The sequence below is a fragment of the Nomascus leucogenys genome, chromosome 11 (genome assembly GCF_006542625.1).
Source record: "Nomascus leucogenys isolate Asia chromosome 11, Asia_NLE_v1, whole genome shotgun sequence".
Classification (NCBI taxonomy): Eukaryota; Metazoa; Chordata; class Mammalia; order Primates; family Hylobatidae; genus Nomascus; species Nomascus leucogenys.
Genome location: NC_044391.1, coordinates 17,749,703 through 17,773,114, shown reverse-complemented (window position 1 = coordinate 17,773,114; position 23,412 = coordinate 17,749,703). Strand labels below are relative to the sequence as shown.

Below are 23,412 nucleotides of genomic sequence, written 5' to 3'. Positions count from 1 at the left end.
GCTAGGGTCCCGCCCCGCACTTGCCGGGGAACGGGATTGGACGGACAGCTGCAAGAGTCCCGCCCCGTGCCTGAGGTCGGGAGCGGGCCGGGCCTGCGCGGTAGTGGGACCCGACCCTGTCTCTAGCGGGCGTCTTGGGCCCCGGCTCTATTCTGGGCTGCGGGCCTGGGAAAGGCTCGCCGGGTGCCAAGTGAGCTGTCCTAACTCTGCGGGGCTGCAGCTTTCTGCATGATGCTGGGGAGCTTGGCGCCTGACCCAGGATATAGAAGGCACTCTGGGCAGGCCGCGCTCCGCTCTCGAAGGTACCTAACCCTCTGGGATAGTTGCAGGAACCGATGGCTAGGACCCATTTTCACCCAACTTCTCGCCGCAGCTCTGACTAACCACACGCTCCTCCCCATTCCCAAGGAGCCGCTTTTTGCAGCACCAGGCAAACACTTACACCAGTGCTTTGTAAAGGAATCTTATTGTCCACCCCGTGTCTTGGCAAAAGAACAGTGATCACACAGATTCCTACTTGGGCTCTTTTCTTTAATCTTCGGAGGCCGAGTTTGCCCAACTCAGGTATGCCGCAGCACACTACTTCATCTCGGGTCTCCTTGCCCTTCTGCAGCTCTTCATTGCTATCCAAGGTATTTGAATACCCCAGGGATGCTTACCTTGCAAGCTTGGGGGCCTATCCGATGTCTTTTGCTGTTGTGCCGAGAAATGGAATCTTTAACCAGAGAGGAGCTACCCAAGTTCTAGAAGATCATAATGTGATTGACTTAGTTTCACAGATTAATTCATTTTGCTTTTACCTTCTGAAATAAAATATACTGAGTTTCATTTTTAATTTTAAATACACTGTTTCATTTTTTTGTGGAAGGAAAGACCAAATGTTTACAGTGACTCTGAACTAGTTATCAAATATGAAGATTTAGATTTCAAATTAGTATGTCATGACAGGCCCCATTCCTTTGTTTGTCGTTTCTAACTCCTTTAGCAGTAAAGTTTGACCTGAAGGGAAGTGAGGCTATGTGTAACTGAATGTTCACTTTGTGTACATATTCATAAGTTTTCTACAGAAATACTGTGTTTGATTACAGTACAGCTTGCTGGAAGTGTTTCATAATATATGGCAGACCTACTATTCTAAGAAAAGTTCTGAATTTTGAAACATATCTAGCCAAAAAGATTTTAAATAAGGGATTAGGAATTTGTAGTTGTAATTTCTGAAGGTGTGATAAAGAACTTTGTCTTTCATATATAAGTGTGATGCTCTGGATGATGTTAAAGTTTGCTTACAAGATAAAGTTCTTAAATTGAGTAACTAAAAACTACTCAGAAACCTTCGTTGTACTTTTTTTCTCCTTTTTAGTGAGTCTTGGCATCTCTTGAAAAGTTTATGCATGTTTAATGCCTGTTGGTGCATGGAATTTAGAACCATTTCGCTTCACTCTTTTTCCTACTCTTGTTGTTTATTTCAATGGAAACAAGATGTTTCTGCAAAGATTCCTGAATTCTTGGATAGACAAAAAGTTGTGGGAGTGAAAAAATGAATGGAACACAGATTTGAGTATGTAGAAAAAAATCTTTTAAAATATGTTATACTGATAAGCATATGTACCCCAAATCACCAAAAAAACAGGTATCTTAAAATATGTTTGGCTTCATAATCTGTGGTATATATTTTAATGAAAGATTCCAAATTATGTTGCATTCAAGTTAATCTTGAAAGAGTGCATTTCTTAGAGTGGAGCAGGAGATACTGGCTGGTAAGGAAGATGTTTTAGACATTTGAAGTATTTCTGATAGCAAGAAGTTGTTCCAAGATTAAAAATTGACTATGAGTCAAAATAATTTTCTGGAGGAAAATTTGTAAGTAATACAAGTGGTGATAGTTTTTTAAGTTGCCATTAAAAAAATCTTTTATTTTTGTTCTTCTGTAGTTCTTACTCAGCATACCACAAATTGCAAAAGACTTTATAGATAAGTCTACATAAATTTCACCATTAAAAAGTATTAAAATGCTAGACTAAGAAGTTCATATTTCAATCTGCATAACTGGCTTCCTGCTAAGATTTGTGACTCTAATAAGTAAGGAGATACAGTAAATAGCCCTAATCTATGGGAGATCTGTAACCTCCTTTCATCCTGATGTATAAAATGAACATATTGAAGAAATAATTTTGTGATGTTTCTTCTTTTTAATGGGGGGCAGTAGAAATATGGTCATTTTGGGAAGCAGCCAACAGCAAATTAAAGTACACTGGACGCAAAGGGGGCAATGTAGCATTAAAAATGAACTCCACTGCCAACAGCAGCTGAACAGTGTTTGATACAAAAGATCTCTTTTTAGTACTAATCATTGATTTGGGGTTGCTTTTAACAATATTTACTGTATATGAAAAGTTGCCACCAAAATCTGAGGCTAAGAGTTAAGATAACAATGATGTTTTTACATCTCAGAAAAAAATGCCTTCTTACTAAACAAAATATAACATTTAAAAATTTTGTTAACATCTTTGTTGAAATATAATTTACATACCTTAAGTTCGGCCATTTAAAGTCCACAAATCAATGGTTTTACTATATTCACAGAGTTATGCAGTCACCGTAATCTAATTTTAGAACATTTGGTTCAAATATTTAAAAAGATTATTTTCTACATACTCAAATCTCTGTTCCACTCATTTTTTTCAGTCCCACAACTTTTTCTATATCCAAAAATCCAGGCTTCTTTACAGGAACATTTTGTTTCCATTAAAATAAATAACAAGACTAGGAAAAGAGTGAAGCAAAGTGGCTCTAAATTCTGTGCTACCAACAGGCATTAAACATGATTCATCAACTGATGAATGGATGAACCACTTTTTGTTTGTCCATTCATCAGTTCATGGACATTTAGGTTGTTTCTACCTTTTGTCTATTTAAATAATGCTACTGTAAACATTTGTGTACAGGCTTTCAATTATCTTAGTATTTTATGAGTGCAGTTGTTCGGTCATATGTTAACTCTATGTTTAACATTTTCAAAACCCGTCAAACTGATTTCCAAAGGAACTGTACCATTTTTACATATCTGCCAGCAATATGAGTTTCAATTTCTCTGTGCCTTTAGTTACAATAACAATATAACAGCCGCTTGTTATTGTCTTTTAAAAAAAAATACAGCCACTCTAATGAGTGTGAAGTGGTGTCTTATGGTTTTGATGTACATTTTTTTGTGAAGACTAAGAGTGTTGAGTATTTTTTCATGTGCTTATTGGCCATTTATATATCCTCTTTGGAGAAATGTTTATTAAGATCCTTTTCCCATTTTTTAATTAATGCACACATTTTAAAATTATATTAAAATTAGGCAATGGTCTGACCATAAAAAGGCTGCTTATGGAATACTGTTATGTTAAACTTCACTTACAGGATTTTAAATCCTTAGAACTGAGGTTTTCCCCAGAAAAAGATTAATGGAAACATCAATTGCTTTTCAGATTTGATTCTGCTTCAAAAGATGATTTTACACAAATAATTAAAAAAAACTTTAGTACACAACGAATCACTTTGTTTGGTATGCATCCACATTTCAGCATTTAGTAGTGGTCCTGAACAGAAAGTGGAAAACACAGCAATTTTCCAGGAGGTCAAGTCTGCCAATTTCAGGGATCTGCTGTGTACCCCAATTTCTTTCTTAATCCCTGCTGAGCATCTTGGGAAGCAGGAGCAGCACCAAAGCCAAGGCATGCACTGGATCCAAGGTTCTTTTTGTTCCAGTTGTGAGATTCCAAACTAGACCCCAGTGGATTGCAAGGATGACCAAATGAGAGCCCTGTTTAAAACTTCTTCAATTTTTAAAAGCAAAAGCAATTACAAGAAAATAAAACAATGCAGAGGGATCATGTGTGCTTTCAAGTGTCTTCATGTGCTCTTTCTCCAGGTTTAACCACCAAGGACTCTGAGAGCTGGCAGGTCTGAGTAACCCTGGTAACAATTCCCTTCACCTTATCAAAACCTGAGCTGAAACCAATGCATCAGCTGATGATGACAGCAGGGAGTAGCAGGGCTGAGGACCCAATATTCATTTCCCAGGCTGGTGGAGAGTGAGTAAAACTAAACAAGGGAGGTCAGAAACTCTTTCCAACCTTACCTGATGGCTTCTGGCCAAAGCAAGGAAGTGTCTTGGAAGGTGTTGGTTGGTGATGGTGCAAAAAGACACTTGAGGAGGAGGGAAGAAAAAGCAGCACCCCTTGATAAAGGCAGGGGAGAGAAGATATGGGGAAAGCCCTGAATTCCTCACCAAAGGCCAATCTCAGAGAGTAGCGGAGAGGTTACAATCTATGCTTTGGCCAAGGGCGGGAGTGGAGGAGTGGGGGTTAGGATGATGGCTTGGAGGGGGCATCATTTAAGACTTAAAGAAACCAGGGGTGCAGGCAAAGCACCCCACACACTAAGCAGTAGTCCCACAGGCTGCGACCTGAAACCTTCACATCTACTCTTAACAAGCCCCAAGGCTAGAGGGCTATTGCAAGGGGAGAAGGCAGAGACCCCAGACCATGTAATCAACAGCAAGGTGATTGTGTGATGTGTCTTTTCCCATATTTAGGAGGGTGAGTTTTATGAATGACTTTAAATATTATGCACTTAATGGTTATGTTTATTACTTCATACGAAATATTTTTGAGGGCCAGGCACAGTGGCTCATGCCTGTAATCCCAGTACTTTGGGAGCCCAAGGTGGGTGGATCGCTTGAGCCCAGGAATTTGAAACCAGCCTGGGCAACATGGCAAAACCTTGTCTCTGCAAAAAAAAAAATTTTTTAAATTAGCCTAGTATGGTGGTGCACACCAGTAGCCCAGCTATTTGGCAGGCTGATGTGGGAGGATCACTTGAGCCTAGGAGGTCAAGGCTGCAGCAAGCCATGATCATGCCACTGCACTCCCACCTGGGTGACAGAGTGAAACTCGATCTCAAAAATAATAATAATGTTTGAGGAACCATTCAATTTAAGCAGGTACTAAAGAAGAAATTAAGGGTTCTTCCTTACTGAAAGTTTTTCCCTGAGAAATAGGAACTTGGCAACTTTATGCAAAACTTCAAATGACTTATTATTAGGTCAATAAAAATAAAATAATGTTGAAGTGGTAAGATTGTTAAGCTTAAAGATATTGTTATCATATTAGTGTTTACACAATAATGTGTCAACTTTTATTCAACATTATCTCCTTGCTTTTTGAGGCAAATATATTTTGTATAAAGTATTGAGAAAGTCTGAGGTGTTTCCTGTACCTCTTCTGGGCTCTCAGTCTTATCTTGGTATATAAAACCATTCAGGCTTAAGGGGCATCGTTTTTTTCCAGACAGAATTTTCCAGATGAGCCTATAATATTCTGGAATAAATAACAAACCATTGTTTATAAAATTTAGAACAACCTTGATAAGCCTCAAGATTCCATAGCAGGACCATTGCAATTCAGATAATTGGATGAGGCGTGGTAACATACAGTGCTGAAGGGGAGGTCTAGAAACTTAATTCTGTTGCTAAAAGACATGTGGTCTTGGGCTAATCATTTAAACCCTACTAGTTAGACCTCAGCATTCTCTTGGAAATAAAATTATTGCTCTCTGTTCTCCAGAATCCCTACCTATTTTATAGCTCTCAGAAACTCCCAGTGAGCTTCATAAGGTATCTCCAAGCAGAGTTCACTGTGGCATTGTCTCCTGCAGGGCAGAAATCCCATGAGAAAGTGTAGTCATGACAAGTGTGTGATTTACAATCCACCACAGGAAACTTGTAGGATTCCTTAGAAAACAAAGTGGGTTCCACCATCTCTTGGGTCTGTTATTCCCTCTTGAGAAACCTTTCTTATTATTCTCCCTTTTTTCCTCTTCTCGGCTCTTCACTAGCAACCCAGGCTGACTACACAACCTGTTTCCTCAAAGATCGTTTTCACTGCCTGTCTTTTTCACAACCATTATGACCTCTTCTCAGCTGCAGTTTCACCCTGAGGCCTTGCGCAACTGAAGTTGTCCAACCGGGACAGTTAACTGTGCCTGGGCAACTTGATACACTTACCACAGGCTGCCTAATATTGTTTTCTTTTTAGCATTTTAACTACTTTGAACTCTGCTTTGGATTGCACAAGGTTCACTTCTTTTTCTTTTTGCTTAATAGAAGCTGTTGTGTGATTAAAGAGGTAAAAGGCTATACAAATAAGTATTTATTGAACACTGTTCCTTGCCCAGCATTATGTTAAATACAGATACAAATCAATGAGACAATTCTGAATTTCCCAGTTTTCTGTTTCCATGGATATGACAGCTCATAGAAGGTGAGAGTCCTTAGGTATCCTTCATTGTATTTTATGATGAAGCAAGGATACTGTGAAAAATAATCATAAACTGTCCAAGTATGTAACTTCTATACACAGTGCATTTGACATTCTGCTTGTATAAATATAAGTACTGCACTTTCGTATCTTTTCATTACTTATACAGTTCTCAATGCTATCCCTTGCATTAATATTTACTTTTGAATAAAAATCCAACATATGTCACATATCATTAGACATACATTGCGTGTCTCTAAGACAATGCCAAGCCAAAGTGGATGCAGCTTGAATTTTTATGTGTTAAAAAAACACACTGGATAAGAGCTTTTACCTCTGAGTTATAAGAATATAGGATATTTTTTTTCTTTGCACTCTCCTGCATTTTCCAATGGCCTAACATGAATAATAATAATTTTATATAAATATATATGTATCTATGTATACATATAATTGTATGTTTGTGAATATGTATATCCATATTTCTAATGGACCTCAGGATATCATAAATTTCTGCATCCTGCCTTCAAAAATGTTATGTGCCATTATCTCTAAAAGAGGTCAATCATCAGAAGCCCAGTAATATTAAGTGACTTATCTAGAATTATTTAAGCAGGAAGTGATGGAAGAGAGATCAGAACCAAGATTTATCTAACTACTAGTCTTGTACTTTTCCTGTTTAAATGCAAATGACAGGTGGAATTTTGGGACTACCCTTTCCTCCAGCATTATAGATGTGTGCTGCCTACTTTATGTTAAAACTAGCATTCCAGAACTTAAAGTGTGTAATCCAGGTTTGTGTGTTTGTGTGTCTACTGTCCTTAGTCAATTTAAACATTTTTATCTTTTTTTGTATACTGAAGAATGTCTTACAGAGTAAAATGCTTATATTAGACTCAGTAATAATACCCTAAAGAAAATTATAACAAAAAACATTAGCAGCGGTTGCTTCTGGGTTATTGGGTAATATTTGTCTTCTCATTTACACTTTCCTATGCTTTTTCTTATTTTCTATAATGACTACTTCATAGTTTACCAAGTCATCAAAATTGATTTATTTATAAAAAGGAGATTGATATTTCTGAGTTCATGTTTTTTTCTTTTTCTTCAAGTAAGGAAAAAGTTTTATTCAACAAAGCCAAATATATATATTTATGGTAAATATTTAACATTATATAGTGTTGCTTTTAAAAAAAATTATATCACAGACTCCTTTAATAATCTGTTGGAAGTTATGAAACCTTTCCTTAGAAAAATACAAATATATGTAAAGCCACAAAATGTTTTGAAGAATTTCTGGAGGTTCACAGACCCCTGAAGCTCATTCATTTAAACCTCCAGTATTGCTGAAAGGATGGGCTATGATTTTTATCAGAATACTTGGGATGTTTGTATTAAATGCAGATTTCCAGCATTGCCCCTGACTGCCTGAATTGGATGGGAGGAGCGGGGCCCAGGAATCTGCCCCTTTAATCAGATAGTCCTTCCCTACCCTCTAAGCAAATGGAATGCAAAGCAAGTAAGAAAATCTCAGGACCTACATGTCTAGAGAGCTCGTATTAAGAATCCTAAGTAAGAATAACACAAACTAAAATAATAGAGAATGTCCAGTGCCAGTCCTTGAAATTAGGATTCTGAGCAGGAGTTTGTTAGGCAGAGAATGGGAAAAGGGTGTGTCCGGCTGAGGAAAGGGCAGAGTTGAACAGGTGGAAGCATGGGCACAGTGGGAAGTATGGACTAATAACAAGTTTGCCTGGGAACCAGAAATAATTAAATAAAGGCAGCTGGAAAGGCTCATACTTAATCACGATCCTACAGGTGTTGTGCCCAGGGGTGTTAGAGAGAAAGCCACACTTTGAGACAAATTAAGAGTCCTTTATTAAGCCGGCGGCCAAAGAGATGGCTAACGCTCAAAATTCTCTCAGCCCCGAGGAAGGGGCTTGTTTAACTTTTATACCTAGGTTTAGGAAGGGGAGGGGAACTCAAATGCAATAATTCTACAGAAGTAAAAACATGCAAGAATCAAAAAACAAATGGTTACAAAGAGATAAATAATTTAAAAGACAAATGGTTACAAGAAGAGCAACGGTACCAGGTGCAAGGCTCTAAAGCTGTCTTTATAATTAGATACAGGGGGTATGCCGGGCACGAACTCAAGGCTTTATGTTATTATCTCCTTGAGAAAAATCCTGGGAACTTCATACATTGTTGGTGCTAGTACCTTATCAGTTAATTGGGCTTCTTTGAAATGCGGAGGATCTGTTTACACAGGTCAACTCCTTATGGAAGGGGGTTGGGTAAGGAGCCCTTAGTGTCTTGTAAATTAAGGGGTCGATTGGAGTTTGTCCAGCTTTTCCAGCTAGAGAGAGTCTTATTTACATGAGAAGCAAGGCTAGGTGATTACAGAGACAAGCAGGATAAAATTCAAAGTAACAAGTTAGAGTAAAAACAAGGTTAGGCATTTCACAGGAGCGGCATATAGAAGTCATGAGGCCAAAAATAGTGATGCCAGACTCAGGCTTGTATTGTCTTGGGAAAATAATACTTAAAGCAGTCTCAATAACATGTAGCTCTGTTAAGTTTCTCATTGTGAGAATGGAATGGGATCCCATGGACAAGTATAGAAATAGTATTTACCTGGAGAAAAGATAGAGGCACTCATGAGAACTTCGGACTATTCCAGAATCATAAAATGTTAAAAATAGAAGAGACTTTATTATCTCTTTCAACTTTCTGAATTAAAAAAGTAAAATTATTTGGAGTTTATCAAATCTTGTTTATTACTACTTGAGTTATTAATTCTGTAAAGTAAGATAACAAGTTAATACAGCCACCAAAAAGAACAAGGTCATGTCCAAGATCATGTCCTTTGCAGGGACATGGATAGAGCTGGAGGCCATTATCCTTAGCAAACTAACACAGGAACAGAAAACCAAATACTGCATGTTCTCACTTATAAGTGGGAGCTAAATGATGAGAACATATGGACACATAGAGGGGAACAACACATACTGGGGCCTTTTGGAGAATGGCGGGGGGTAGCAGGGGGAGGATCAGGAATAATAACTAATGATATTAGGCTTAATATCTGTGTGATGAAATAATCTCTACAACAAACCCACATGACACAAGTTTACCCATGTAACATACCTGAACATGTACCCCTGAACTTAAAAGCATAAAACAGTTATTATAATGCATATTTCCTTATTTTATGGAAGGCAAATAATGATGTGATTTGCCTCCAGGTCACACGCTGGCAGAGCTGAGTTTAGAAACAGTTTTATTACTTAATTTCTTCTTTTCAAAAACATTTTAGAGACAGGGCCTTGCTGTGTCACCAGGCTAGAATGCAGTGGCACAAACACAGCTCGCCGCAGCCTTGAACTGCTGGCTCAAGTGATCCTCTCACCTCAGCCTCTTGAGTAGCTAGGACTATAGGCATGTGCCACCATACCTAGTTAATTTAAAAAAAAATTGTAGAGACGTGGTCTGTGTCATCTACACTGTTCTTGAATCCCTAGACTTAAGCAATCCTCCCACCTCAACCTCCCAAGGAGCTGAGATTACTAGCATGAGCCACTCTGTCTGGCTAGATTACTTCTTAAATTACACAATGCCCAACCCAGAGCAGCAATAATTGTGTGTTTGTACATTGTACTATGTATCCATAAGCAATCTTTGTTCAGATGTATGACAGTGAGAACGAGCATTGGGAAAGCTATAACAACAGGCTGAAGCCTAGTACCTGGCACCAGTGAAGGGGTGGGTTGCCTCTCCACACCTGTGGGCATTTCTCATTAGGTGGAACGAGAGACTTGGAAAAGAAAGAGACACAGAGACAAAGTATAGAGAAAGAATAAGGGGGCCCAGGGGAACGGCGTTCAGCATACGGAGGATCCCGCTGGCCTCTGAGTTCCCTTAGCATTTATTGATCATTCTTGGGTGTTTCTCGGAGTGGGGGATGTGGCAGGGTCAAAGGATAATAGTGGAGAAAAGGTCAGCAGATAAACATGTGAACAAAGATCTCTGCATCATGAACAAGGTAAAGAATTAAGTGCTGTGCTTTAGATATGCATACACATAAACATCTCAATGCCTTAAAGAGCAGTATTGCTGCCCGCCTGTCCCACCTCCAGTCCTAAGGCGGTTTTCCCCTATACCGAGACATTCCATTGCCCAGGGACGGTCAGGAGACAGATGCCTTCCTCTTGTCTCAACTGCAAAGAGGCAGAGGCGTCCCTTCCTCTTCTACTAATCCTCCTCAGCACAGACCCTTTATGGGTGTCGGGCTGGGGGATGGTCAGGTCTTTCCCTTCCCAGGAGGCCATATTTCAGACTATCACATGGGGAGAAACCTTGGACAACATCTGGCTTTCCTAGGCAGAGGTCCCTGTGGCCTTCCGCAGTGTTTGTGTCCCTGGGTACCTGAGATTAGGGAGTGGCGATGACTCTTAACAAGCATGCTGCCTTCAAGCATTTGTTTAACAAAGCACATCTTGCACAGCCGTTAATCCATTTAACCCTGAGTTGACACAGCACAGGTTTCAGGGAGCACAGGGTTGGGGTAACGTTACAGATTAACAGCATCTCAAGGCAGAAGGATTTTTCTTAGTACAGAACAAAATGGAGTCTCCTGTGTCTACTTCTTTCTACACAGGCACAGCAAGAATCTGATTTATCTTTCTTTTCCCCATAACTAGGAACCAGATAAACACCATGGTAGTGCTTTGGAAACACCGAAATTTGATAGCTCATGAGGAAAAAAGGAGTAATAGTATACAGAACGTTAAGTGTTTTCAGAAAATATGAAATCAATGAGTTGGATTATATTTGTGATAAGTGAAACCTAGACTTTGGAAATGACATTCGGGCATTAGGAATATTGGTAGTTCTAGATAAATGTCACAAGCCCATAAGCAAGTGAAAGTTTTTGTCTTGGTTAAATACCCTAATATGGTACATTTTAATTTTCTTGTTTATTCATCCATTCAACAATAGTTACTGTTGCCATCACGGTACTAAGTGCAGGAAATAAATTAAGAGAATAAGACTGATATGCTTTCTAGTCTCATGGAACTCACAGGCTAGACACGGAGATAGCCATTAAAAAATGAAATACACAAATTTAAAATCAAAGTATTTAACATGCTCTTCCATCTATTTCAAGGACACTTCCCACCATCTCCACCTGGCAACACTTATTCATCCTTCAGATCTCAGCTTATATGTGATCTCTTTAGTCTTCCTTTACCACCAAATACAAATTAATATTTTATTTCACCTAACAAACATTTTTAAATGATTTTTACCCCAAAGAAAGGCAATAACCAATGCTGGCAAGGATGTGGAGAAAATGGAACTCTTGTACCTTGTTGGTGGGAATGTCAATTAGTACAGCCACTATGGAGAATAGTATGGAGGTTCCTTAAATTAAAAATAGAAATACCACATGATCCAGCAATCGCACTGCTAGGTATATACTCAAAAGAAAGGAAATCAGTATATCAAAGAGATGTCTGCATCCAATGTTTATTGCAGCACTATTCACAATAGCTAAGATTTGGAGGCAACTTAAATTGCTTCCTAAGTGTACATCAACAGATGAATGGATTGAAAAATGTGGTACACAATGGAGTACTATTTAGCCATAAAAAAGAATAGGATCCCATCATCTGCAACAACATGGATGGAATTGGAATTGGAGGTCATTATGTGAAGGGAAATAAGCCTGGCACAGAAAGACAAACTTCACATATTTTCACTTATTCATGGGAGCTGATAATTAAAACAGTTGAACTTATGGAGATAGAAAGTAGAAGGATGGTTATCAGAGGCTGGGAAGGGTAGTAGGGGTGAGGAGGTAGTGGGGATGGTTAATGGGTACAAACACAGATAGGATGAATAATATCTAGTATTTGATAGCACAAGGTTACTACAGTCAACAAATAATATATTGTACATTTAAAAATAAGAGTATAATTGGAATGTTTGTAACACAAAAAAATGATAAATGCTTGAGGTGATGGATACCCCAGTTACCCTGATGTAATTTTTAGGCATTGAATGCCTGTATCAAAATTTCTCATGTATGCTATAAATTATATGCACCTACCCACAAAAATTAAAAATAAAAAAACACCTAGACAGTGGGAAAATATATATTTTCTAATGATATATAAAATAAGACAGGGGTCTCCAACCCCAAAGCCATGGGCCAGTATCTGTCCATGGCCCATTAGGACCTTGGCCACCCTGTAGGAGGTAAGCAGTGGAGCAAGTATTACTGCCTGAGCTCTGCCTCGTGGCAGAACAGTGGTTGTTTTAGATTCTCATAGGAGTGCAAACCCTATTGTGAACTGTGCATGCAAGGGGTCTAGGTTGTGCACTCCTTGTGAGAGAGAATCTAATGCCTGATGATCTGAGGTGGAGCAGTTTCATCCTGAAACCATCCTTCCCAGCCCCCATCCATGGAAAAATTGTCTTCCACGAAACCAGTTCTTGGTTCCCAAAAGGTTGAGGACCACTGAAATAAGGCTCTAATATCTAGAATATATGAAAAGAAACTCTTACAAATCAACAGCAAAAATACAAATAACCTGATTATAAAAATTGGCAAAGGACTTGAAAAGATATTTCTCTAAAGAAGATAGACAAATGTCCAACAAGCAGATGACAGATGATCAATGTCATTTGTCACTAAGGGACTGCAAATCCAAACCACAATGAGATACTGCTTCATACCTAGGATGGGTATTAGAAAAAGTAAAGTAAGTGTTAGAGAGGATGGTCTAGTCATAGATGTGAAGAAATTGGAATCCTTATATATTGCTGGTGGGAAGTAAAATTGTGCAGCTTCTATGGAAAAAATGGGCAATTCCTCAAAATGTTAACATAGAATTTATGGCCCAGCAATTCCACTTCTAGGTCTGTATACCCAAGGAATTCAACAGGCACTCATACAAATACTTGTACAGAAATATCCATTGCAGTACTAGTCACAATAGGCAACAGGTAGAAACAACCCAAATGACCATAAACAGATAGATAAACAAATTTTGCTATATCCATACAATGGAACATTATTCAGTCACAAAAGGGAGCAAAGTATTGATACATGCTACAACATGCATTTACCTTGTAAATAATACAATAAGTAAAAGAAGCCAAGCTCAAAAAGTCACATATTGTAAGATTCCATTTCTACGAAACATCTAAAGGAAGCAAATCCATAGGAACAGAAAACTGAGAGGAGAGTGGAATGGTGAGTGACTGCTAATGAGTATGCAGTTTCTTTTTGGATTAATTAAAATATCCCAGAATTAGATATTAGTGACTATTGGCCAAATTTGTGAATATATTAATATATTTTTAAAACTACTGAATGTATAACCAAAAGGGTAAATGCTATGATGTGTAAATTATTTCTCAATTTCATAATGAAAAAATATTATTAGGCATCTGCAAAATTTTTGTTTCTGTTTCTCACAACATTCTTATTTTTTAGTTTTAAAAATACAAGATAAAATAATTTCAAATTTAAACTGGCTAATTTCCAAACCCATATTTATAAACAATCTGAATTTATAGAAGGATGCGATTTCAACAGTAAATTTAATTTTATGGAAAAGAGAAAACTTTTAGGAGAATAAAAGGATGTTCAAAAAATAGAAAAAAAGCAGCCTATATATCTTAAAGAAAAAAGATAAGCCACATTTTACAGATTTTGAATCTGTAAAATACAGGTTTTGGGCCAGGCGCAGTGGCTCAAGCCTGTAATCCTAGCACTTTAGGAGGCTGAGGTGGGCGGATCACGAGGTCAGGGAGTTCGAGACCATCCTGGCCAACATAATGAAACCCTGTCTCTACTAAAAATACAAAAAAAATTAGCAGGGCGTGGTGGCGGGTGCCTGTAGTCCCAGCTACTCGGGAGGCTGAGGCAGGAGAATGGCGTGAACCCAGGAGGCAGAGCTTGCAGTGAGCCGAGATGGTGCCACTGCACTCCAGCCTGGGGGACAGAGCCAGACTCTGTCTCAAAAAAAAAAAAAAAAAAAAAAAAAAAAAAAAAAAAAATACAGGTTTTGAATATTCTTGATTCAAGAGATAATTAGTTAATAAAAATTTTTTTGTTAATTTTTTTTTGAGACAGTCTTGTTCTATTGCCCAGGCTCAAGTGCAGTGGCACCACATACCTCATTGTAGCCTCAAACTCCATGGCCCCACCTGGGACCATACGTATGCAAAACCACACACAGCTAATTTTATAAATCCATTTTTTTCTAAAACTTGCTTGCAGGACAAAATAAAAATTTTAAAAATATATTTTTTGTAGAAACCAGGTTTCCCTATGTTGCCCAGGCTGGTCTCAAACTCCTGGGCCCAAGTGATCCACCTGCCTCAGCTTCCCAGTGCTGGGATTACAGGTGTGAGCCACAGTGCCTGGCCTTAACAGAAATTTCTAAAACATCAAAAGATACTTCTAAAACCAGTCATTCATGAGCAGTTTTGCCGAACCTTTAGAATCCATGTTGGAACAAATTTTCATTTCAAAAGGAAGTTTAAATATAGAAGCAGCCAAGTCATTTTACCAAATATTCTTCTGAAAGTATAGAAATCCTATTTCTAGGGAAACAGAATACTGAACTTAAATAAATATTTGTGTTCCAAAGGGCAGTCATAACTTAATGATTCTCCTTAAATGATTAACAAAAACATTCAATTTAAAGTCAACTTGTTTACAACAGAAACTTGAAATACATTTTTTTTAACAGAACAGGGAAAAAATGTTCACATAAATACTAACCTGAGCTGCCATTACTGTCTAGTGATAGAACAGAATTCAAATGAATTACCATTGGTAGCCTAGTGAATTATGTGAGAGAAAAAGTCCTCCCACATCTCCTGAAGAAGGGGAGCTTCAACAAACTTCACTAATTTGAATGAGAAAGACTGGAGAAATTTGTATCATTTATCTCCATATATAACATTAATAGAAAAACACTAGCAACATATAGTCAGTTACTTGAAATAGCCTATTTCTGTAACCATCCAACAGGTTCTTTCTGCCCACCGCACAAACAAAATCAACTCACAGAGACCATGGCATTACAGTAAAGAAAGACTTTGATGCTGGTGATGCCATGTCGGAGACAGAGTTATTACTCAAATCAATCTCATTCAAGGCTATTTTAGGTGAGGGCTTTTCAAAGGTAGTTTGATGGGCAGGGGGCTAGGGTATAGGGAGTGCTGATTGGTTGGGTTGGAGATGAAATCATAGGGAGCAGAAGCTGTCCTCTTGCTCTGCATCCCTTCTGAGTGGGGTCACAGGAGTGGTTGGCCGATCCAGGTGGAGCCACTGGTCGATAGACTTGCCAAAAATCCTGGAAAAAAAATCTCAAAAGGCCAAACTTAGGTTCTACAATAGTGATGTTCTCTGCAGGAATAATTGGGGAAGTTACATATTTTGTGACCTCCAGAATAATGGCTGGTTTACGTCTACACCTTAGCAGAATTCAGGCACCTCTGTCCTCCTAGCCTGGTGTTCTCTCATTAGCTTTAAGGCAGTTGTATTTTGGAGAAGGGCTATTATCATTTAAACTATAAACTAAATGTCTCTCAAAGTTATCTTGACCTAAGCCCAGTAATAATTAAGGGCAGCTAAAAGTAAATTGGGGGTTGGTGAAATCAGATCTTTTTCACTGCCATAATTTTCTCACTGCTATAATTTTTGCAAAAGCAGTTCATTTTGACTTTCATCTAATTATTGAGCCTGATATCATAAATATATTAAATAGTGATTTCTGACAATGTGATGATCATCAACATCTTGGTCCTCAAATGTCAGTGAGACTAAATAATGCTTCAATCCTGTTGGTGTCACTGAGATTGAAGAAAGGAAGAAACCAGTCAGACAGGCAGTTAGGGCGGTTCCTTGGTTGAATTCTTTCACACAAAAGAACAGCCTGCAGGCTCAGATAAGGGAACTTGCACAGGGGGGCTTGCCTAAGACGTGCCCACAGTTGCTCAGGTAAGAAAGGGTAAACAGGTGACTTGGCCAGACAAGCCCACAATGGAAAATTCCATCCCCTAACACATGCACAGTAAGGGGAACAAAGCAATATGGAGTAACTCAAGCTAAGGGCCTGCCTGTGCACTAGGAGGACAGGGTGGAGCTACCAGAAATTCATGCCTTATGCAGATGAGATGTCCAGCTATCATCAGTTTCTTATAAAAGCCTTTGCATTCAACTATAAAAACAGCAACCCTCTTCCAGGCCCCCTCTTGGTGGTGAAGAGCTTTCTTCTTTTGCTTATTAAACTTTTGCTCCAACCTCACCCTTTGTGTCCATGCCCGTTAATTCTCTTGATCCTGAGACAAAGAGTTCTGGGTGATACCTCACAGTGAGAGACTTCTACACTGTGGTGCATTGGCAAGACTAACATTTTGGTGCATTGGCTGGGAAAGGAACGATCAGAAGAATGAGTAAGAGTGGACCTCCAACTCTACTTTCATTTCTGAGGCTTTTCACCCTCATTTAAAAAAGTTAAACAAAACACTGGGCCCCTGTCAGCCAGTTAAAACTTTTAGAGTGGCTGCCAGCCTTACAAGACTCAGGGGACAGGCTTGCTTTAGAGGACTTTGTCAATCCCCGATTGCCCTCCTGTGGTGGGAATGTTGGCTTTGTTCCAATCCAGTTTCCTTTCACAGAAGGCCTAGCCATCTATGGGATTGGAAGTGAGAGACAGGACTAGCTGGATTTCCTAGGCTAAGCATTCCTAAGCGTAGCTGGAGAAGGTGACCGCACCCACCTTTAAACATGGGTCTTGTAACTCAGCTCACACCCAACCAATCAGGTAGTAAAGAGAGCTCACTAAAATACCAATTAGGCTAAAAACAGGAGGTAAAGAAATAATCAAATCTTCTACCGCCTGAGAGCACAGGGGAAAGGACAATGATTGGGATATAAACCCAGGCATTCAAGCCGGATCAGGCAACCCCCTTTAGGTCCCCTCCCCTTGTATCAGAGCTCTCTCTCTTTTCACTCTATTAAATCTTGCAACTGCACATTCTTCTCGTCCGTGTTTGTTCCAGCTCGAGCTAAGCTGTTGCTCACCATCACAGGCCCGCCACTGACTCCCACCCCTCTGGATTCAGCAGGTGTCTGCTGCGCTCCTGATCCAGTGAGGCACCCATTGCCGCTCCTGATTGGGCTAGAGGCTCGCCATTGTTCCTGCATGGCTAAGTGTCTGGGTTTGTCCTAATCGAGCTGAACACTCGTCGCTGGGTTCCACAGTTCTCTTCCGTGACCCACGGCTTCTAATAGAGCTATAACACTCACCACATGGCCCAAGGTTCCAGTCTTTGGAATCCGTGAGGCCAAGAACCGCAGGACAGAGAACAAAAGGCTTGCCACCATCTTGGGAGTGCCTCCCCCATCTTGGGAGTGCCTCCCCCATCTTGGGAGTGCCTCCCCCATCTTGGGAGCTGCCCACCACCATCTTGGGAGCTCTAAGAACAAAGACCCCCCCAGTAACAGAAGGAGACTCTGGGCAGCTGAAGACATCTGGTTGAGGCTACACCTCGGGGTTACCTGAAGACTCCTGGATTAACTCTGGCCCCCAACAGCCCATCAGGGTATTGGCACCAGAACTTCCAGACTTTCCTATCACATTTCCTTCCTTTCTTTTCATGGCTATCATATCTGCTATCCCTTCTTCACATGCTATGTTAAGGGACTTTGTAAAGCCTGGGGAGATAATCTTGTTGGGGAAAGTTAGCAAGTGCCTTAGTAACCAGGAATGTAACTCAAAAAAATTGCTGCTTCTGTGATTTCCTTGAGATGGGGGAATTTCAATATTTCAGTCTAGACTTTCACCTATTAAGGGCTTTCTTGTCCCCTAATAATAATCATTCATGGCACTGTGTGGGAGAATATTTTACCCTGAGTGAATACCCTCCTCTCCATTTGGGTTGTTTTTTCTCAGTGTAAGAGCTCAGAACCACCCAGTGAGTTTAAGCAGTTCCTTTATAAGACAAGTTAAGTTTTTCTTGCTAGGAGGCATATTATGTGGACAGCCTATTAAGCCCAAAACCTCTCTTTCTAACCTCTGCTTGGAAAGTCAGTTTTTCCCTAACATTTCAAACCCTACGGCTCCACCTAGTGGGATGGGATTTTTCTCTGTGGGGAGCCTTGTCAGCCCTTTGCCCCAAAACTCTAGTTCCCTGATTCCTTTCCCTCTTACATCCCTCTCCCAGTAATCAGTCCCTATGGCCTATTTGTAATCAGAAAATCTCCCCTTTCAGCAGCCAGGAGGAAGCTACTCTAGCAAGACAGATTTTAGCCTCAGTGCTAAAATCATCAGAGGGAGGATGGCCAGTCAATTCTTACATTATTTTGAGGCATTTGTTCTGCATCCAGCTATATTGGCATCTAAGTGAGAAAGGGATCTTATGTTTAGAAGTCAATTGGTCCCATTCTCTAGGAATTCATAACTTTGCCTGGGTGGTAGTAAGAGGATGTAAGGGATAGATTTAAGACACTCCCCCCTTTAAAGGGCCTTGCCCAAATTCAACTACCATACAGTCTCTTTTGAGCCCCTAGGATACCCTCGGAGCCTTATGGGCCAACTGGATCTAGGAAATCAGCAGGACAGAGAGCTAGGGTCTCACACAGGTAAACATGGCTACTCCTGCTGACTAGCTCCTCCAGATCTATGGGTGAAGGTCATGTTTGCATCCATGGGTGGCACCTATGATGGTTGCCAGGATCCAGAGGAGATGGGAGGGAAGAGGAGAATGGGGATGTCCTTTCTGTCTTTCCACTCTGGGTCACTCCGAAAGGAGGAAGGAGACTTCTTCTCCCCTCTTTCCTAGATAGGTAACAACCCATCTTCAAGCCTGCACTCCCCTTGAGTGCAGCCTGGATCTTCTTTAAACCTTACACCCTAAAGTTCACTCTGGGAAAGCCCCAACATCACTCACATATAGAGGCCTTCCAGGATTTATCCCAAGTATTTAAAGTCTCCTGGAAGGATGTGATGTTACTCTTAAATCAAACCCTAACTGCTGCTGAGAAACAGGCAGCCCTACAGGTAGCAGAGAAATTCAGAGACAAACAGCATGTCTCCTATAGCCAGTCAAAAAAGAAAGCCAGTCAAAAAGGGAAAGGGTGAGAAAGAGACAGAATCCCCATTCATAGTAGAAAGAGAAACAGTGTCTCTTAAACAACCTAATTGAGACCCCAGTGATACCTTAGATAAGTGCAAATTAAAACATTTTCAAATGTGCGTATTAGAGGGCTTATGGAGGACCACAGCCAAGCCTCTTAATTACTCCAAACTTTCCATGATAGATCAAAAACTAGATGAAAATCCCTTAGCCTTTTTGGAAATGCTGAGAGAGTCTTTAGTGAAACACACCTCCCTGTCTCCTGATTCAATTGAGGGAAAAGGTAGAGAGAGGGGTATCTTAGAATGGAATGCAAGCTTGGGACTCCATAAGCTTGCAGTTCAATCTAGCCTGGTAAACTGGTCAGTTGCAAGCTTTGCTGCAGGACTCCATCTTGTTTTACATTTTGACCTATAACCACACGGCAGCACTTTGTTTTAGACTCTGCCATTTTACAATGGCAGCCCAGGTTCAGTCCTAGCTTGGAGAATGAATACTTGCAAGTTAATAGCTGTGGGACTTTTGCCATTTGCTGATTCTCTTCCCCTTCATGAACAACTTCTAGCTCCTTTCTTAAGTCTTCGTTCTCTGAGTTTCCTTTAAAGGTTCTAGATTTTGTAAAAGTGTAACCACACAATGGGTTCACCCTGCCCGCTGCCTAGACAGAGCTGATTTATCAGGACGGGGAAATTGCAATGGAGAGGGGGTGATTCATGTGGGGCTGGCTGTGCAGGAGATGGAGTTCTGTTATTGCTTGGGTCTCTCTCCCTGAGAATTTGTGGAGCAGAGTTTTTGAGGATGGCTGGTTGATAGGGGAGGCCAGTGAGCTGGGAGTGCTGATAGGTCAAGTCAGAGATAAAATCACAGGGAGTTGAGGCTACCTTCTTGTGCTGAGTCAGTTCCTGGTTTGGGGTCACAAGAGATGAGCCAGTTTATCAGTCTGAGTGGTGCCAGCTGATCCATCAAGTGCAGGGTCTGCAAAATATCTGAAGTGCTGATCTTAGGAGCAGTTTAGGGAGGGTCAGAATCTTGTGGCCTCTAGCTGCATGACTCCTAACCCATAGTTTCTAATCTTGTGGCTGGTTTCTTGGTCCTACAAAAGCATTCTGGTCCCCCAGGCAAGAAGGGGGTTTGTTTTGGGAAAGGGCTATTATTGTTTTTGTTTTGGACTATAAACTATAAGTTCCTCCCAGAGTTGGTTCAGCCTATGCCCAGGAATGAACAAGGACAGCTTGGAGGCTAGAAGCAAGATGGAGTTGGTTAGGTCAGATTTCTTTTGCTGTCTCAGTTATAATTTTGCAATGGTGGTTTCAAAAGCCACTTACCACCCCTTTGAAAGTACCTAGAACACTCATGGTTAAATCATAACCTTAATTGAGGCTTCTTGGTTTCACTTGTTAGGTTACTTTTGGTAAAGTTCAAAAACCAGAAATGTTAATTGCTTGATGTGGCTGAAGTCAGGTAATATGAGATTTAAAAGGATTTTCTTAAAGAGTGCTCAGCTTAATTAAAACTGGATATCCAATCTACAGGTATATGTACAAGGCCTTTATGTTTTTCTCTTCTTGGATCTTGTTTTTCTGGAACAGGTTTTTTTCTCAGTCAACTGAATTCTTTTTCTCCACTTTGTCTTGCCACTCTTAATGCATGCATGAGAGGCCCTAAGATAATTTCTGATGGCCTGGGACTCCTTGGGAAAAAAATGAAAAGGCACCACAGATTCTATTTTGGGAGAAACCTCCATTTTCCTCATGAAACCCCAGGAATTAGAGGCAGGTAGATCCCTCTCAAAGTCTGTTTTTGTCCTCCAGAAATACCTGTTTATTAGACCCTAGAAACTGCATGCTTTCCTAGCCCTGCTCTTAAACAGCACCACCCAGAGACCAATAATTCAATTAGGTGATTGATGAACAAAAATATCTAATAAACACTGGATCTGCTTCTGTTTGCTTGTGTAGTTATATATGTGTTGTGTATGATGCCTATAAAAAGAGCTCTAATTGACTGGCTTAAAGAAAAATAAGTGCTTAAATCAAATTTTTTAAAGGAAATATAAAAGCTGTAATGCATTTTAGTTCACATAACTTTAATCTTTAAGAAATAAAAATAGTTTTAAAAATAATCGGTAAAATGCAGATGTCAAAATGTAAATAGGTGGCCTAAATCATATAAGTCAGATACTAGGTTTGCTAAATGTTTCAAGGTTGTAAACTGCCTGCTTTACAAGTTGGTAAGGGCTGGGTACATAGAAAATTAACCCCGCCCCTAACTATGCTGGAAAAATCAGATGTTATCTGTGCCTAGTACATAATCAAAACAATGTACCAGTTTTACATTAAAGTGAAAAATTGCCAAGAGTTACCATTATAACATGTAAATGAGACTACTAAAAATAGATTTACATGAAAGGTGTGTAAGGACAGTAAAATGTGTTTGTGGTAAAAGAGTGTAAAAAGACATAGAAATGTAAATCTTGCCTAGGGATAAAGGATTGTTTTAAAACCAATGTAAGAGTAAAATTTGGCTTTCTCTCCCTTGTACAAGATTTTCATGTAATAGTGAAGGATAATGAAAATTTTTTATCTGCCTTGCAGATAAACTGCCAAGGAGAAGAATGAGAAGACAGGAGATAAACTGTTTGGAAAGCTGAATCTTCCCTCTTAATGAGTAAAGGTTTTTGCCTTGTCTTAAAGTTTCTGGGTCCTAATTTTGGCAAAATAAATAACTTATGGTAATCTGGAATTGTAGTTTGTAATATTAAGTGTTTTGAACCTCTAACATTTACTTCCCAAAATCAAACTTCAGTTTCAAAATTGTCTCTCTTGACTCCTAGCTTTTGGATGCTACAGAAGGCCCCTGAAGCATCCAGAAGAGATGTAAACAGGATTACTTAACATGTTTAGGTACATGGGATTGGCCAAATGGTGTTTAATGATCTTCAGGTTATATTTTAGTGAATAATATTAATATATTTTCCAAAATTGTATGGAATTTCTAAAATTCTAATGTCTGAGTATATGCTGGAAATCATAATTAATGTTATTATGTTAAGTTATTATAAACCACAGAAATAATAAAATTTGTCAGTCACGTTCTTGACTAACTACCTTGGACATTTCACCATTCAAAATCGTCTTGTTTTAATCCTCTTTAAAGGATGGTTTATAATCAGCTGTAGGACTTTGACACATGCTCTCAAATGCAAGTTTCTGATAACTTTGGAGATCATGACATTGGAATAAAGGAAAAATGTACAGGACTCATGAAGAGCTAAAATATTAATGAATATCAAGCAAAACAAGAGTTAACAAAATGGACTTTTTAATCTTTTTGCTTAAAATGTTGCTGATCCTTGTTTTGTTTTTCAGAGTCAAGGAAACTTATTTTAAGCTATTTACAGCCTTTAATAATTATATAAGGTATACTTCTGTAAACAAAATTCAGAGCATATTTATTTGTTTCTCTCTGGTTCCTCTAGAACTGGGAAAGTATTTGTGAGCATTCTTAACTCATGGCAATATAATTATTTGCATCAGCACAATGAGAATCATTTTCTTTTACAAGAGGACACAATTGAAGAAACTGGTTGTTTTCTCAAGGTTTTGACTAAAGGCTGTGCTTCCCTTTAAGGAATCAAGCTTGACTTGCAGAGCCAATAAAAGCCCCTTGGGAAAACTGCCTCATACTTTGTCTACACAGCCCCCGAACAGGGTTCTTAACCTGTGGCAAGTAAAGAATATCACCTTCTACAGGCCCAGGAACACCATGTTCTTGGGACCTCAAGGAGAGAGGAATTCACCCAACTCATAGGTATTTGAGGGTACAAACCCATGGCTGGGCTCAACTTTAAAAAGTTCTATCTGAGATTCCTGTGGAACAGTTTCATCAAAGCCAATTTAAAAACCTATGTAAAAATAATTATTCTTGCTGAGCTTTGTAC

The 23,412-nt window shown here is 39.4% G+C and overlaps 1 long non-coding RNA gene across 1 annotated transcript; it reads left to right on the top strand.

Moving 5' to 3' along the window:
- The first annotated feature begins 101 nt into the window (after positions 1 to 101).
- LOC100599384 lies at positions 102 to 22,214 on the top strand. The gene is made up of 3 exons (XR_001116471.2): positions 102 to 564; positions 3,917 to 4,079; positions 22,067 to 22,214. It is a non-coding gene; the product is annotated as an uncharacterized LOC100599384 (long non-coding RNA).
- Positions 22,215 to 23,412: the final 1,198 nt, after the last annotated feature.